Raw genomic sequence first — 14,036 nt, 5'->3', positions numbered from 1 at the left:
AGTATTGATTAGTATTAGTTTTTTTTCTTCTTTTCACAACCCTACTACAAACCTTCAAAACATCAATGCACAAATGGAGGCAGACGATATAGAATTTGTTCAGAATAAAATCTATAGCTCTTTTGACTGACATTTACATCATCATTTACAGACTTCTGCGGGTGATGATTAACCTGAGCAGTGAAGCCTCCCACCAGATCCCACCCACTACGCTCTCTGCATCTTCCCTGTAGTTTCCATAGTGTCTGAACTGCACTTGTAACAAAGGTGTGATTGCATTAAACCACAAGGGCATCCCCGGGGCCCTGCTAATGCAAGAGAGAGAGTAGAAAGAGAGAAGGAGAGAGAGAGGAGAGTGAGCGTGGTACAGGGAGGAGGGGGTCCATTACGATAATCATTTTACATCACTTGAGAAAAAAGTGGCAAGGGGGAGGGTAAAGTCATGGAGTACAAGGTGGAAATCTCATGACTGAAAAAGAAATCTAACAAGCATTTATAGATTATAGACACACGCAACTGTTTTGAGCATAGTGTGTAGGAAGTGTGGATCTACAGCAAGGTACTTGTGATTTCACGTTTGTGTGTAACACTTTTAGTACATATCTAATATCTACTGGCTCACATTGATACTTAATAATAATCAATACACTTAAATAAAAAGATCCTCAATCATAAAGAACCAGTCTAACTTCATTAAAGGAGAGGGGATACGCTACAATAGAAATACTTCTACTTAGAATTAGGCCTGCCACAATATTTTGAAGTGTGATATATATTGCTGAAGTAAATAGAGACGATAAACGATAATACTGAAACTAATTTAAGCCACTGACACAATAACTGTAAAGCAGATTTAAACCAGAAAAACTATTGTAAATGTAAAATATTGTAAAAAAAAATAAAAATAATAAAAATCATGAGCTGCAATAAATAAATAAGAGAATAAACCACATTAGTAGTTAGTTTGCATCTGTAATGAGTTACAGAAGGTGTTAATTCAACCTTCTACAGCTCAAATCTTATCATATAATCAAAAAAATAACACAATATTTCCCAGTAGTACTAAGAAAAAGTACCAACGATAAATATTGACCCCAAAAATATATTCTTCTATCTGTCAGGTATTGACCAGTGAGTCGATATAGTAATTATGATGACAGTCCTACACAGAGTAATGTTAACAACTTTGGTCTAACTAATTTCTCACTCAGTCCATATACTTTTCACTTCCTAAAAAAGCAAGTCAAAACAAAAATATATTGTACTTTGTTTGAGATCATTGCACTTTCCATAAATAAGTTGCACAAAGTTCAGAAGTATGTAGCCTACAACCAGCCAGGGAATGTGGTTTGTTCCTCTCTCTATAAATACAATAAAGCCCAAACAAATGGCACACAAAAGCAATATGCTGCTCCTCTCCCAGAACAATAGAGAGATCTTTCAGGAGGAGGTGGAGGAGGACAGGGAATACCCTCAAGGAAAAACATCCAATGAAATCAAATCGCTCTGGCCAATTAGTTTGCACTAGCAGAGCCACAGATGATGTCACTCGTCATTACTCACTGTTTAATGCGCTCCACCACTGCGCAAACAGAGAAAAGAGCAACAAAGTGGTCTGAGACGGAGGACACTTCATTAGTCAAAGGGTTATTTCAAACTCATACCTTACTAGAAATGTGAAAGATTAGAAAAACTAGCTAATTCAACAGTTGAAAGGTAACAATGACAGTACTTTGGTACTTTCGTATACTATGAGATTGTTTTTGAGAGCTTTGTTGACCTACTGTTGTAGAAATAAATAGCTCGAGAGTTGTAATGACTGACGAGATTCTGAATGTCTAATGCAGAAGATGTTTACTAACTCTCCATTAAAGTCTGACTATGCTTCCTTCGTAGGGAGTATTAAACCTATGATGGTCTAGGTCGAAACAGCTAATGACAACAAAATGTCAACAAAGAGCTGGAAGTGTCCTTGATACATTTATGTTTGAACAAGGTCAATGAAGTGTCTTGTCCAAGGACACAGCGACACTATGCAGTGGTCAGCGCTGGAATAAAAAGCTTTCCAGTTCTAAAACCACTGTCATTTCCAGTTACAATGTAAAAAAGCTAATGCAATAATTAAATTCTAGCTTTAATTTTGCCACGTATTGGGCAGCCTTTAAAGCTATAGCTCTAAACATCCGCCCCTTTGCTGACACAGAATGTTCCAGCACATGCTGTATGGCTCATTAGTAATGACCTCCGGTAACATGTTTTTCCATGTTACAGTCAATACCCTGCAGCTTCACATGACATTTTACACTGCACTTGAGAGTACACACACGTTTGCTATGATCTAACAAACCAGCCTCTGTTCCCTCTGTACACAGCAGCAGCAGTAGTAGGCTAACTACAGGGAAACAATGGCCCATTTTAGACACTTACTCAGACACTTAGCGATGTTTATCAGGATGTAGCAATGGAACATAGAGGCTGATTAGCTCCAATGGGACAAGCCCCTGAACCCTGTGTGTGATTACAAGCATCACTTCAGCATCGCACCAGTGCACACGTGGCAGCTGCAGTTACCAGGGCTTTTATGTTTATAATGGACTACACTATGGTTGGACTAAATTATGTTCATGTGTCCTATTTTCAAATACTGACGTTTACTGGTTCAGTAGACAGAGAAAATATATTTGTAAGATAGCTAAATCTAATTACAAGTCTATATTCCACATATATACTTCAGAAATGTGTAATGTTTTTTCATAACCTGTTTACCAAGGTGCATCTCCTTGACTGCATCCTTAAATTACCTCTGCCCTGTATATCCCACTGTGTGTCTTCTACCTCTCCCTTTCTCCTCAGGCAGCGGAGTGCATTTGGCAAGCCCAGGTATCTGAGAGTTTCCCTTGCTCTCCAAACCCAATTCAATTCTACTATGAGAGCGTGGAGCCTGGATCAAATAAAGCAGACAGCAGCAATTACCAGGAGTGGGAGACAGGGAAATCCATACACACACCTAGACTTAACAGCCTCCCTTGCTACTTAAAGTGCATAGGACAGGTTTTCATGTTTTTCTAATCATTACCTGGTTTGGTGGGATAGCATCTGTGGGAAATATTTATCATAGTTTTACATCAGTCAAATGGCATTTCAGGGAAGAAAGTTGACAAGGAACGCACAATTACAGGAAGTGCAACAGAATACATCTACCTATCTCATCAACATGGAAAATTCCAGCTAAAATGCAGGGACAATTTACACGCAGGGAAGGCTTTTTGTGACATCTGAAAATCTTATTTAAGAAAACAAAGATGTAATTTTTTTTTTTATTTAGACAAAAACAAATATAAGTTTATAATTTGGTGAAGTGCAAAAGCTAGTAGCAGAGCAAAACCAAGTCTCAGTAGAAGCATCATTACACAGAGCATGGCTGGGTTAATTGGTAATTTGACATCTTTGAGATTACTGTGAGCTGTGAGCCATAAGCTTTGTGCGTGGGTGGGAGTCAGTGGAAAAAAGCATGCTAAATTGACTGAATACACATAAAGTTGTCAAATGCTCCCTGCAAATGAAAATAAACACATACAATGGTAATATAAGCATTAATCTTACTGTACTGAGACAAATTCAATATGCAAGAAAAGAATCAACAGCACTAAGATGCGTTCGAACACTCCTCCCCTTTTCCTATTGGCTGTCCAGCCTGTGTCCTCTTTCACTGCATCCATAAATCCTCAGACCTCCTGTGCTGTAGCTCTAACCTCAGCTTCATATCACTGCTGTATATTGTTACTTCCGTTTAATGTCAAAACTATAGCGCTAGTCCCTCATAAGTTATTTATGAGCATTTACAACGGATTTTAATGGGCTCATTCCTCGTCCTATTCTTCTTTGTCACATCCAAAAACCACCACAAAACACCTTGATTTCATAATAATAATGTAATGCATTAGTCTTAGATGGAGTTTTTTCAGATCAGTCACTAGGGATGTAGATATCCAAATCTCTCGGTATGATATTATCACGATATGCATCTCGCGCTGCAATATTTATTGCGATATTTTGGAGAGGCTGATATAATTGTATAATTGCTTTTAAAATACCCTGATAAGATTTTGACGTGAAATATTACTGTCATAATCCCAAGAATTCAAGTAAAAAACATATTACTTAATGTTGTCTGAGCTTAAATGAATCATGGGATATGTAGTTCCCGATGTTTATTAGCTATTGCAGCTGTAAAACAAAGGAAGCAAAGGAACTTGTGATTCGATATATTGTGACAGCCCACGATATTATTGTGAGACATTTGACGATAAGATATCACGATATTTCAGTTATTGTTACATCCCTACAAGCCACTTTACAATTTAATGCATTATTTATTTACTTCACACTCCGTGGTGGTAAGCCACTATTGTAGCCACAGTTGCCCTGGGGCAGACTGATGGAAGCGAGGTTTGTTAGAGTGTGAATGATAATGGTATTGAATATTTTATAGTGCACATCATGTCATTTTAGAGATTACAGTATATCTATTGTTTAAATGGCTTGACAATCTGTGCCTGAATTTAGGACTAGTTCAAATAAATTAAATTTTTTTGTATCTCAAAACTTTTGGCCAAACCAGGAAGGATCAAACACAAGTGAAGTGCCAGCCACAGCACAGCAACTCAGATTCAAAGATGGCGGCTCCCCACAAGTGATCAAAAGTGTGTACACGTGTGGCTCTCTCATTAACAACCATTTAGTGACACGTGCCGAGTACCACAAGTCACCGCCCCTTCTCTTTGTGGGAGCTGGGTGACTGTCAGCCCTCCATCTGCTCATTTTGAAGGCTTTCTGCTCAGGAGAAAGGCAACTGTCAGTGGAAGACGTTCAGAATACAGTAGGAGCAGAAAGAAGCAGAGCCACATGTGTAATTTTCAATCAGCGAGACTGATGGGTGAAGAAAAGCATAGACAGAGCCAAGACAGAGGAGAGGGGAAATTATCTGAAGAAACTTTCAAAAGGTCTTAGATTAAAAACAGATAAATTTGTGGTTTGAGCATGTTTCATTAGGAGCCATTCCAAAATAAATGAATAAATATACAATATATTTTTTTTTACCTTCAACATATTTTTTTAACTTGGCATTGGTTCTGTGACCAAGTTAAGGGCTAATAACTATTTTACCATTTCAAAAATTAGGCTAATATCATTGCAGAAACATTAATTAATTACATTTTTCATCCTGCAACACACATGATTTACGTAAATTGGTAAGTGGCCTCATTTGGGAATATTTCAACATTCCCTGACTACCATTCCTTCTAGGACATTATTCCAAACACAGTTAACACTAATTAGTCTAACTTTCCAAAAAATATTCTTATGAAAACCCCAAGAACACATCAAAGCACCCCAAAAGCGAAATATTATACAGCTAGTGGTAAGTTATGCATTATTTTCAATTGCTAAAGGGCTGAAGAGTTAAAATTTGCTGCAAGGGCAAAATGGAAGTTTGAACTAGTTTCACTTTTGAATGTCAGGAATAAATAACAGCCCATAGGAGACACAGACAGTAGGACAAATGGTTCTAGCAAAGAAGGACAAGTGTTCAAGGAGGCAAAAAGTAGGGATTGGGTTTCCTCTGTCCTCAGTAAGCCCCTCTGTTCATTCAAGTCTCCTCGCATACGACACAGCTGCTAAGACGCTGATAAAGGCCGACACTGGTGCCGCAGAGAATACCAAGATTCACGTCAGACATTTTGAGGACCAAAACACAGCTAAATAAACATAGGGAAACTCCATGTCACAAAGGAGGAAAAGGGTAGTAGTATGGGCGCACCTGAGCGGAGAGGGCAGAGCGTCGTGGTGGAGTGGGAGGAGCCTCAGATGAGCGTTGAGAGAAGCCTGAGGAGATGACTAGATGTTTCCACCAGTGGGAGGTCCCAGGTGTCTGCCCTGTCTGTGTGCGTCTGTCTGTCTGTCTGCAGGTGCACTCAGCATTCCCTATGGAGACAAATGAAACAAAATGTACCAAACTGTGGATGTTATACAGAGGCTAAACTCCATCACACTGATCCATCATGTAAAATAATGGCATTCTGAATAGAGAAAGAAGAGGGCACAAAAACAAGCCAATAAACTGATGTAAAAAGACAATCTACGGAACAATATTGGCCCAAAACACCTTGTTTTATTGAACTTGTATTTTTTCAAAGCTGTTTTTCTGTAATTACTTTATGATAAATAAGTTACAAAACACATTTAGATCATTGTTTGCTGTACACCATTTGTGTGAAATAAATATTTTCTTTGCCCTGGTATCAGATGATATCGGATATCAGCAGATACTTAAAGACATAGTACCAACATCATTATGGGAATGAAAAAAAGCTGAATCAGGGCAAGCCTAATTTTGAGTGATTGTAAATATTGCAAAATTTGTAAACAAAACTGATGATAATAACTTGCTAAGAACTTGCATTGTAGATATATTATGACTAGAAATATAACATGATCTTGAGAATAATATCGAAATAAGTACTTTTTAATAATTATTTTATTCATTCAATATTTACAGTGCACTTTCATAGACTGTAGCCTACTGTACATTTTCTCTCCAGTGACTATCTTCCTCCAATTCCCTTTTTGCAGCTCACTCGCCCATTCTCAGGAGTATTCAAAACAAACATCGTCCTATTTATACCCTGACATCACATCTCCATGGCAACTACACTTTGTTTACCCACAGGAGACACTAGTTAGAGACGGCCATCCTGAGTTTTACATGCTTGTTTGGGAGGACTAAAGCCTCTTTCAGGAGCTTTTTCAGGCCGAGGACAATGTTTCACTTTGACCTAATGCCTGCGGTGTGGAGTGTTATTACTATGGAGGCTGAAAACAGAAAGTAAATACAGTGTAGTGCAGCTTAAGCAGTGTAAAGTTGATTTGTGTTTGGGGCCAGGATCAAAGCAGAGTTGTCAAAGCTAATGCCACGTTATGGTAGAGGACATGTGCTTGTCCTCATACATATGATGCTAATGGATTCACCATGCAATAATGCTGACAGTAAACGAAACTTTAATTACAACGTCATCCATAAATAGTGCCTGCAACCAAGATATGTTATGGGATTAAAAAATAAATAATATATTTTCTTACAATAGAAATACAGATCATGTTCTTTGAAAAAATATTCATCTGATTTGACTAGTAAAAATGGATGCTCAAATATTATTGAGGCCAATTAACAAAATCTCACCAGTATCGCACAATTAGTAATATTGTTAGTATCCAGTTTCAGTGATGCACAACTCCACTTTAGACACTGGAGGATGTTGCCATGGAGACACATACACATGTCCTGAGGTCAGTGGGCGGAGCTGAACCCCAGAAGGAGCCAAAATCAGGTCAGAGCCTCATGTGACAAGCAGGGCCTAGGGGACAGAAACTGATCCTAAAACAGGCGTTTTCTTGTTTGCACAGAGACAAGCTCAGCAAATATTATGCACTTATGAATACAAGTTAATTAAAAGTACAGTACCACAGTACTACTAAAGACATACAGTAGTACTTTACAAGTAAGTACAGTTAAATATAGAAGTACTCTGCTAGTATTATCCTACAAAAAATGTTGATTGCAAGATAAAAGCTGAATAATGGCTGGCAGCAATAGTAAGTAGCATCCAGAAATTTACAACAAAAGGGACCCAGGTAGCAAACCTTTACTAATAAAATGGCCATAACTGGCAACAGTAAAATATAATGTCTTAATGTAGTCAGACCTATAGGCGTTGGCTGAAAAGGTAATAAAGTTCAACAATTTGCAAAAACTAATTTAATTTCATGTCCTCAACAAGCCTAATAACTTGGGCCTGTTTTGCAAAAGCACAGAATTGCTGCCAATAAACCAAGCATGCCAAAACATATAGCTCTCTCTATACTCTTTCATGGCACTGTTATTTTTGCATCTTGATCATAGATTTTTGTTTATTTATCATCTTAATGTTCTTTAAGAGGATAAATAATAAACATTTGATAAAAACAACTTTTAGATAACATGTTTCACATATTAAACATAGACATAAGTGTACACACAAACAAACACAAAATTACTCTCCCCTAGTCTAATATGACACAGTCAGTCTCACTATTGGTATGACAGAGTAATGGCAGACTCCCTGTGCAAGGATGGATTACCTTGGTCCAGAGAGGCCATGTTATCACTTCAGCTAATACTTGCTGTGTGTATTTTCCCCAAACAAATACAAGAATTACATTATGACACAGCTCTGCTCCACAAGATAATAACAGAATATTATATTACAACTCTTACCACAATTCCTCTACAGTTCTTGAGCACTTACAAAGGGTGGTTGATATTGTTGATATTAAAGCAGCACTAATATCAAAACTAGATTCTCATTTGTGTATTTATCAGTACTGGGAAAAAAAAAAACAACTGAAAATTTGCTGTATAGTAGTAATGGTTTTCATCATATCCAAACAAGTATAAGACCACAATATGACATTAAGTAAACCAAGAGACTAATATTCTGACAATCACACTATATTGTTAGAAAGCATGTTTTTATTCTCAGTGTCAAAATAAGAATAATATGGAGCCTTTTCCTTAGTATTAAAATAGGTAAAGATTTGAGCAACTTTAGTATGGAGTAAGAAAGCTGTCAAAAATATTTGTGCGCGTAAAATAGAAATCCGTGCGTATTTGGGAAATCCGTGCATATTTGGCTGTAGTTGCGCATAAAATAAATATTTGTAAACTCTCAAATGACTCCAGTCGTACATAAAATATATTGTGTGTATTTTATCCATCAGAATACGAATTGAAAAATCACGACGCCATGAATTACAATCACGAAATGAAAATTTACGATTACGCTTTCATCAGTACGAATACGAATTCACAGACGGAATTTTACTGTCAAAAATACGTCATCACTTCACAGACATTATCCATCGAGCAGAAGAAACATCGATCAAGATCAAGACCGCGCATGCTCAAGTTTGTAGCAGAGGGTAAACACAGAGTGGCTGTGGCCGTGAATGTTTTAATCTAAACATACAGAGAACCTGATATTTGCTAATTAGCCCTGGGATAACGTTACGTCGGATGTTAGCCAACTGGCTACCGCTATGTTATCTAACATATAGGTGCAATTTCCCTTTCAAAGGAGGTGTTTCTACACAATATTATACAGCAGCATTCGGTTCCCGAATTCAAGACATTTTTACAATAGATTTTAATTAACCCAGTTGTTGGTCGCTGTTGTAGCTTCTTGTGCTATTACTCTGTTTTTACCCTCTGCTACAAACTTGAGCATGCGCAGTCTTGATCTTGATCGATGTTTCTTCTGCTCGATGGATAATGTCTGTGAAGTGATGACGTATTTTTGACAGTAAAATTCCGTCTGTGAATTCGTATTCGTACTGATGAAAGCGTAATCGTAAATTTTCATTTCGTGATTGTAATTCATGACGTCGTGATTTTTCAATTCGTATTCTGATGGATAAAATACACACAATATATTTTATGTACGACTGGAGTCATTTGAGAGTTTACAAATATTTATTTTATGCGCAACTACAGCCAAATATGCACGGATTTCTATTTTACGCGCACAAATATTTTTGACAGCTTTCTTACTCCATACTTTAGGCTTTTGCTGAAGAATGCATAAGTGTGAATAAGAAGCGGATTTTTTTATAGAACATGTTTGCGTTATATTTTTCTGCCCTAAAGATATTGCATGCTTTTCCTGTGAACAGCTGGTGCAGAGCCTTATGTCACTGCATGTATGTTTTGTGTGTGTGTGTGTGTGTGTGTGTCAGATTCACTTCTAAGTTGCGATTGGCGGTTTTGTCTGTTTACAATAACATGCAATGTGTATTTAAATTTTTCCTAATTTAAATTATTTTTTTACTACTTACTTACTATGAACCAGACATTATGTGTCCTTAATAAAGATTGAATTGAATTGTGTGTAGCGTGTGCGTATGCATGTGTGGAGTGGATACATGTGAGGGGAGTGGGTGTGTGTGTGTATACATATGTGTGTAGCGTGTGTGAGGAGCCCTGGTGCTGCTCTATAATGAGGGGCAGAGCAGGATCCTGTCCAGATTACACGCTGACCGAGCTTGTCTGGCTAATGCTTCTGTTTCTCCAACAACATTCACACTGACACAGCACCTCACGGCAACCGGGCTCCCAGGTTTTTAGACAACTTCATGATAACTCATAAATCACACACTAGGGCAAGGCAATACAGTAGTGTTTTTTTTTTTTTTTACTTGTACTGTTCCAATACTATTTTCATTTCAATTTATTTTTCTTATCAAAGGCAAAAAAAATATGACCTTACTTTTCAATAATAAAGTTTATGAACAAACAGGATTGACAGCTTAAACATCTTAAACAAATGTGTGTGTATAACTCCTACTAAACACTTACCGTATTATTATCATAGAACTGAATGTAGACCTATTGATTTAGAAAGCGTTAAGCTGGTCTTTGACAATACTATTTGACCCCGATTTTATTTGACTCATTGCACAGCACAAAACAGTAACTTCTTGTGAAACAAAAACTAAGCTAAAATGAATACTCTGCAGCTTCTTCTTAAAACATGCAGTCCTGTGTTCTCCTGATAAAGCTCGAAAAGTTAGATAAGCACATTTAATGACCACAAGGTAGTATTGACCTGCAGTGCAAGAAAAACAGACTCTGAAAGAAACATGAGATGGGTTATGAAACATTTTTACACATGAACAGCACAGGTCAAAGGTCAGAGATCCACTGCTAATGTGCTTATGTGCACCTATATGCAGCCTGCGATGGTGATAAACCCAGGTCTATCATTCATTTGACTCAGTCACAATGCATGCTGCTTCGATTATGCACAAATTAAAGGTATGTGTTTTATTAGTTATTTTATTTAGCAACACACTCTAATTAACATTCTATATAGTTAAGTCAGGCCCAATATTTGTTTTGAGGAAATACTTTAATTAAGTACTTGCAATCAAATGTAGACCATAGTGGAATCATTAAAAGGCCCATATTACACTGTTTTCTGATCTATGTTATAATGTTGTTTCCTCATCACAAATGTACCCTGGTTTTGTTTTGTTTCATTCACACAGATTTAACACAACCCTGCATATTTAGACTGAGTTCTGTTCCACCTTGTGACATCATCTGCTCCACTGTGTTTTTAAACTCCATACACCTTCACTTGAATCATATCGATCATTTCGGTCCTGGAATTGCCAATCTCTACAGAACTAAAAGGTAGCTGTTAACTTGAAAACCACTGCTTCATGATATCACAAGGTGGAAAAGAGCATTTTGAGCTTTGGAGACACAGCCAGACTAATAAATAAAATAAAAGGTTACTCAGACATATGCAAACGAAACAAAACACAAGAGTAGATATGTTTTTGATGAGGAAACAAAATTATAACACAGCTTAAAGCTCACAAGAGTCAATTTTTAAAACTACAGGACCTTTACATACAATGTGCAAAACTTGTTAGCAGCTGCCTGAAATACAACATTATCAAAGAGAAAAGTCAAATGAGAAATTGAGTTGAGTGTAAGTGTCTCTTGTTTTTGCGTCATAGTTTTCTGCCTTCATGTATTTACTAATGTCTTCTTCTCACTTAAAACATCTTTTCCTCTCACAGTATTCTCCTGGGCCACAGCACAAACAACCACATCAGATGACATGTGACAGTGAGGGGAGGGAGGAGTGGCAAGATTCTCAGCAGTAGTAAATATAAATATTATAGTGAAAAAAGAGCAATGCAACAATATCTGGCACAAGTAGGATTTTGTAATAAACTCATAATTGTTACAATATGAAAATTTCACACTTAACTTGCAAAACTGGATACATGCATTTTAATACTCCTGAACCTGTTTTTAATTTTTTTAATGGACCAATGCAGGTGTTGTTATTGTTATTGTTTTGTTTGTATTGTCTTCTAAACAGGGCGGAAACCTGACACAATAATTACTTCTTATTCACTATATTTCTGTGTGGCAATATATCATGCTTCAACATTTGGGGTTCTCCTTATATAAATAAACATAAATAAAAAAATACAAAAAAAGGACAATGAAAAACAGATTTTGAAAAAGCATAACAGATTTACCATACAGATTTATGTATGTTTTATAAGCTTAGCATTATGCAACCAGAGCGGACAGAGGCAGTTACTTGGGAAGGGAATTACTCAGCATTCCTCTATCATACCATGTTGGAGCACAGGTCCCATAGAAGAGCTGTTGCAAGGAGCCCAGCTTTGATCACCCCCTCCAGATCCTCTACACACGAGGCTGATGGGAGAGGAGCGGCCTGGGGAGAGGGAGGCCTACTGGGACCGAGGCAGGCTCGTATGATGACTTCAAAGGTGCACACACATTGGTAGATCTATATTAGTTGTTCTAAACATTCTAGGTGCATATCTCCAGCCTACGTGTGCATAGTAATTATCCAGGGCGTTTGATGTGTAGCTTGCTTACAGTGCAGGCTATACATACAAACAGGATGTTAAATAAAGGTTGTTTCTTTAACTTGTCAGGCTGCCAACATGAAGAGCATGCAGTTGACTAGTCTGACCCAAAAGTCAAAATGTGCTGTGTGTACTCATTCAAATTCAATCAGCTTCCCACATAAGTGAAGCTACAACTAGAAGAGGGCAAAACATTGAAAATCTATACTGTTTATACTGTTCACACTTTGGCAGTATGCTAAATTAGAATATCGCAAATATCATTTATAATAGTGCTCCCTCACAATTAACGGCAATACATGGCTGACAATTGATAGTTTGCAATGGATGTCGTCAACATTCCCTGGGGTGTGATGCTAACTGAAAGCACTACTCAATCTGAAGCTCTTTAATCTGAGCTTTATTTTAACACAAAGTATCAATAAAACAACAATAAAATATGATATTTAAGTATGACGAAATGTGATATATTGCACATGATATTGTGTGAACTGTGACACATCACTTTTTAAAAAGAACAAAAATGTGTTACTATAGTATTTGCCAATAAATCAAATGTTCAGCATTTCCTGATTGCTTTCAGTAAGAGCCGTCCCAGATAATGATAATGTGTAGAACTCAATGCAGACGGCTCTGCCACAACTACCGTTCATTGTATTGGCTAATACTTAACTATATGTGACAACAATAGTGCTGAATGCCCATTGCTAACAAAATATTCAGAGAGAAAACAATGTTGAAATGTTTCTGTTTAAGTAATCTTAGTTTGCATTTAGTTATATCCTCTATTGTGCAGACTGACAAAATACACTAGAGTGGTTTTATGTTTCAAGGATAGAAATTATAGCAAAAATACTCAAATCAGACAAGAGATAGAGACACGGAGCTACATCAAACAGCCTTGGGGGTATGCAGTGCTGCTTTTAAAAGATTTACGACTGGATAAAAATTACTTCCATTTTCTTCATCCTTGTAAGGCAGGTCGACTTTACAAACAGTTGCAGTTTTGACCTTAGGAAGTCACACACATACGTCATGCTGCAGTGTGGTTGTGTCAGGTCCTGCTGGTAGCACAGGTGCTCAAATCCACACACCCAAAATAACACTGGCTCGTGCTCGGACTCTACCTTAGTCCAGTAACGGGCAAAGATACAAATACGAAGCCATACATATGCACAAGAGCTCACCACCTGAACCTCCAGCTGTCCCTCGAGGTCCCTCTATGAGTGTGATGCCTATAGGTCAAAAGAACAACAAGAAAGGAGAGTTGAGCTAACGCAGACAGGTGTGTAGTCGAATTGTGTGAGCGTGTGCGTGTGTGTGTGTGTGTGTGTGTTGTGGCTTGCTTCCAAAGTACTACGGTGCCCTTAACCTAAATAAAGTCTGCTTATCTTTGCGTAACCTTGACTGCCTGTTCTGTGCTAGCAATGAGCACAAGCTGTAGTGTTTGTACAGAACACCTTTAATGTCTCAGGGCAAACTGTGGTGCAGGGAGGTGGGGCACATATGAACATTCTGAG

The 14,036-nt window shown here is 37.5% G+C and overlaps 1 protein-coding gene across 1 annotated transcript in view; it reads right to left on the bottom strand.

Moving 5' to 3' along the window:
• The window catches only part of atxn1a (ataxin 1a), a 60,508-nt gene extending 54,523 nt beyond the window's left edge, over positions 1–5,985 (bottom strand). The window contains exon 1 of the mRNA XM_055157087.1: positions 5,822–5,985. The gene's annotated coding sequence lies outside the window, so the exon portion shown is untranslated. The remainder of the gene's footprint in view (positions 1–5,821) is intronic.
• Positions 5,986–14,036: the final 8,051 nt, after the last annotated feature.

Source organism: Boleophthalmus pectinirostris, unplaced genomic scaffold, assembly GCF_026225935.1.
Source record: "Boleophthalmus pectinirostris isolate CB_2022bp ecotype Guang Dong unplaced genomic scaffold, ASM2622593v1 HiC_scaffold_21, whole genome shotgun sequence".
Taxonomy (NCBI): domain Eukaryota; kingdom Metazoa; phylum Chordata; class Actinopteri; order Gobiiformes; family Gobiidae; genus Boleophthalmus; species Boleophthalmus pectinirostris.
This window is presented reverse-complemented; position numbering and strand designations above follow the sequence as displayed.